The sequence below is a fragment of the Primulina huaijiensis genome, chromosome 15, assembly GCF_012295235.1.
Source record: "Primulina huaijiensis isolate GDHJ02 chromosome 15, ASM1229523v2, whole genome shotgun sequence".
Lineage (NCBI taxonomy): Eukaryota > Viridiplantae > Streptophyta > Magnoliopsida > Lamiales > Gesneriaceae > Primulina > Primulina huaijiensis.
In genome coordinates this window covers 6,749,425-6,754,335 of record NC_133320.1, presented here as the reverse complement: position 1 = coordinate 6,754,335, position 4,911 = coordinate 6,749,425, and the positions used below count along the sequence as shown (strand labels likewise).

Sequence of the window (4,911 nt, the reverse complement as noted above, 5' to 3'; positions counted from 1 at the left end):
AAAACACTGTGAATAGTAATTTTATAAAGTTACTAGATTCGATGATCATATCATGATAAGATGAAAAATTAACTCATGTGTTGATTGATTATATTTTTCCTAACATGATAGATCATATATATGATGCAAACTATATGGTTGATAGATTCATTATTACTACAAAAAATTTTGATGTATATGAAACCAATGAAATTTTCATTTAAAAATTTAGTGGATAAGAAAGTGTACACATCTTGGGACTCCATAAATATGATAACAATAATCTTTTCCAAGTAGAATTTTTTATTTCCATTCGTATGAGTGTTTTTCCACCTCATACGATCACATTAAAAGTAGGTTTTCCAATCATTATCTTGAGAAATGTTACACCTGAAGTAGGACAATGCAATCTAACAAGATTAATGGCAACACAAAATTATTAAAAAAAGCATTTTAATTTTAAGCATGTTTCAGCTTCTGTTATAACGAAAAGAGTTTTTGTGTTATTAAAAAAGTGATAGGTAGAGTTATGATCGATAAATAAGAAATTTGGTGAGTTAGGTCGAATCCACAGAGAACGAGAGATTTATTTCTCTCGAGAAAATACAATAAAAAATGGGATTTTTTTATAAAAACTAAATAAAATAATAGAACTAATTTAATATGAAAGAAAAAATAACTAATCAAGAGGAATAACTAATGAAATGTAAAATTTAATATTACCAAGCTCTGATTCAAAGTTTCACTGTTCAATTGTATCATTGTTCATCGGCTAACATATTATTTATTTATACAGTTACAAGTCATTAACCTTGTAATTATAGGGATAGTCTAAAATCATTGTGTTTTCCTAGTTTAACTGACAAAACCCAACATTCAGCAAAACCTATCAATAATCAACTCGGCACAACAGCGTTCCATATTAATTAAAGATATCATTTTCGTTTTTATTAAAATAGTTAATAATAAAATCTAACAATCGAGATTACTGCAATTGATAGAAACAGTTTCATTGATTTAATTAGATTAAATATGCTATGAAAACACAACATACCTAATCTATCCTACTCATGTACCAATCGTTCATGACAATTACAAATCACTGAATTCATGGATAGTCGTAGAAAATTATATATCAATTTAAATTGTCAGATTAATCGACATACAAATTTCTTAGAATTAAATATAAATCATCAAATACTTGAAACACAAAAGAATATTAAATTAAGCACAGATCTCACAGTGATAAAATTGAATTAATATAAATATCTCTTGAATCAGAAATAAAACTTAGTCTAGAGTTCTTGAGAAAAAGATGAAAAATTATTGCTATTTTTTTTTTGTTTTTCACCTTGAAGAGAGTGGAATTCTTATTATCGCCTCCTTCTTTTCCTTCGTAGGTGTAGATGATTTTTTATGGGGCCAAGGAAAAAAGCCCATCAACTAAAGAAACCCAAGTTGTAAAAAAAAAAAGATACCAAAAGAGAGTAATTTTTATGGAATAAAACTCTATCTTATATTTATTTCTCCCAATAATAAAATCTTTCTCCAAATATTTTTCACAAGTCAAATATCATAATTAGGAGTTTAAAATTTTGTATTATCTTCGCAATTTTTGAACTTCAGATTCAGTGGTGGATGAAGCTGAAGAATAGTCACAAGAAGTGATCACGACTTGTGGAAAATCCACTTGTGAATTTTTTCTACTTCAAGTCCTACACAAAGTTAATATTGACAACTTTAACTGTGATATAAAATCACTTTTTTAGCCCATATTTATCCCAAGAGCAGAAAAATTCTTCTTACAACAAAATAATACAAAAATGTATAAATTAAGCACGTCTGAGGTGACAACAATGAGAAATACGACAACAAAAATACAAACTATTACGAGCCTATCACAAACTGTGAACCATGAACATACTGTTGAGCTAATTCTTGTTTCGTTGTGTCGTGTCTTGTAACATATTTTGATCGAGAGAGAGCAAAATGTTAGCATTAGGGTTTGATAGGTGTCATTTTCATGTGTTTTGTGAGTCGTTTTAAGTTGTATTCATGCATATTTTTGTTACGTTGATTTGAGTTTAGTTTGCTTTAAGCCCTATTATGCATAATGTTCAAATCTTATATGCTTTGGTTTGATTTGAAGGTAAGTTGATCAAGAAAAGGTGATGTTGAGGCCTAAAATGCGAGCAAGGCGTGCTAGGGCTTGTGAATTTGTCCACCCCAACTTGCAATCGAAGAAAGCGGAGGAAATCTGTGATCAATGTGCGCTGGTGCGGATGTTTTCGGCCGCCTTAGCGTGCATGAGAAATTTTTTGCAAAAAATCTGCGAGACAAGCGCGTTGGGGCGGGAAATTCCAGCCACCCCAACGCGATTAAACCATCATAATCCTTCAAAATTACAGTCTTACGAACAAGACTATGAGCATGCTTGGATATCAACACCAACCATGAGTCAAGCCCAAACTAGAAGTCAATTTCAAGTATCCAAAGAACCAATAACTAATAAAGTAGTCAAAAGAACCCAAGTCAAGAATTAATAAAGAATTAAACCGAGCCTGAATTAAGCTGACTAAATCAACTTCTGAAATCAATGTATTCTATAGCCAGGAACGACAATTCATATTCAGTCACAAAATTAAATAATCTCATTAAGGTAAAAAAAATCTTAAAATTCAAAACGAAGATAGGGATGTTCATGATCCAATCCTAGATCAGAGGAACGCACGGAAATGCACGTGGGATGGAACAAATATTTCTATACCAAAGTCAAAATGGAGAAAAAAGCAGCCGATTCTTCACAATAAATTGGGAACCTTATAAAAAAGCACCAACAAATCTGAAAAAATCACACAATCAGAGCAAAGAAATTGCAGTAACTACTAAACATAAAGAAATGATCAAAGTAACGAAAACGTACCAGAGACTTTTGTTATTAAAATGTAAAATTTGAATCTTGAAATAGTTTCAGAATTTCTTCTTTGAAATCTCAGCAATGCTCCGTCGCTTCAGATAAAAGAAAACTATACTTTTCTTATTTTCATTTTGTTTAAGGTACTTGTATGTGTCTAAGATTTAATAGACTAAAATGTACTTAATCAAATGCAGTTCATGTACAGAACCTACTTAGACATCCCATGTTTCTGCTAACTATTCAAAGCACTAAAAAGATAAAATTTTCAACCACTCAAAAATTATAAACTATTTCTTTCGAAGCACTTGAATGCTGAAACTTATCATATTACAAGAATAGTCATAAATAATAATCAACAAAAAAGTGCAGTTACCCATGGTGATTGCACCAAATATTTGAAGAAACAAGAATTAGCTACTGCATAGAAGCTTCAAGAATTGTTCCAATGGGTCCAAAAATCTGAGAACACTACCATCCATGCACCTCTTTTTGGAGCAGGAATAAATTCTAAAAACCAAGATGAAAGAGCTGGACTACCTCCTAAGACGATGCCGACTAAAACACCAAGAATGACCAGAAAAGTAAGATTTGGGAAAAATGCACTTACAAAACCAGCTGCAATGGCAATGACAACAGTGACAAGGAATCATTTCCTAAAAACCCAAAGAAGTAAATTATTTGAAATCAAAATGAATCGATACAAACAATAAATTCCAAATAAGTTATATAAAAGACAAAACAACTTAATCCAATAAAAGAAAAATAAACTAACTTGAAATTCAAAATTAAAACAGAAAACAAAAAGGTCAATGTAATCTCACCCAATTGAAGAGGAAAATGTGAAACATAAATATTTTTTTCTTGGAAACTTAATTTACACGGTATGTTTGCACAGAAGAAAACAAGCAAGATTATATTTAACACATTACATCCTCTCCTTCACGACTTTAACCAAATCCATTGCTTTTCACCAAAATCAAATCACAAATTTTCCCACGATTTTGAGAACAAGTATTCTTGGAAAAGCTTAACACATAGGGAAACGAGGAGATCAATGACGAGAAGGAAAACCCACGGAGAGCGAACGATGGAAAAGCTATGCATATATATAATAATTCCTAATATAGCAAAGTCGCTATCAACTAACAACCTCTCCAAAAACCTCTCAAAAAACGAAAAACATAAATAAATAGTCGTAAAATCTTTAACAAAAGTCTTAAACATAAATCATAAGGGCGGAAAATATAGAAGCGTTGGTCCTCGTGTTATGTGCACCGACAGTCCAGCAAAGGCAACCGTCAAGACCTTCAACATCATAATTATCAATATCACATGCATCAATCACACCTAGTCAGTTTAAAGACTCAACACATCATATTCTTGATAGCAATATAATACGTATACAGATAACATACAACAGTGAAAAATACGTGTACTTAAAATATTGTTTTCATTAAGATGCATAAACTTTAAACATAACATTTTCGTAAACCTTTTCATGATGCATAAACTTTAAATAAAAACATTTTCATAATGATGCATCAACTTTAAATATAAACATAAACATATTCATATTCGTATCCATATTCATATCAACATATTCATATCATCATATTCATATTCGTGTTTGTTGAATTCAGATCGTGATTGTGACTTGTATTCGTATTCGTATTGGGCGATGGATCCATCTATAAAAACTACAGTACTGGGCGACGAGACATCAGCGACACTCTCACCCGTCAACTGAGCATTGGCCAACGTATTACCATATTAACGTATTCGTATTCATATCCATGGAAACACGATCGTCGGGCTCCCACTAGGACCATAACCCTCACGATATCTCCAACATATCATCATATTAGTCACAACCCCTTCACGTCCTTCAACATTTCGTATTTCCATCATTAATAAAAACATGCATATAATATCGTTTTTCTTTTAAACCAAGGACACAACATATCTTTTAAATGTCAATATTAAATCATAAAAATCCATACACATTTAAAAAACAA

The 4,911-nt window shown here is 31.2% G+C and overlaps 1 long non-coding RNA gene across 3 annotated transcripts; it reads right to left on the bottom strand.

Annotated features, from left to right (window-relative positions):
* Positions 1-1,245: 1,245 nt before the first annotated feature.
* On the bottom strand, positions 1,246-3,981 carry LOC140960307 (uncharacterized). 3 transcript variants are annotated; one of them, XR_012172142.1, is made up of 4 exons: positions 3,826-3,981; positions 3,500-3,549; positions 2,903-2,988; positions 1,246-1,780 (listed from the first exon to the last, which is right to left on the bottom strand). It is a non-coding gene; the product is annotated as an uncharacterized lncRNA (long non-coding RNA). The 3 variants fall into 3 exon arrangements; XR_012172141.1 differs by having other exon boundaries at positions 1,246-2,821; positions 2,903-3,005; positions 3,509-3,549; XR_012172140.1 differs by having other exon boundaries at positions 2,903-3,005; positions 3,509-3,549.
* Between the last annotated feature and the right edge of the window lie 930 nt (positions 3,982-4,911).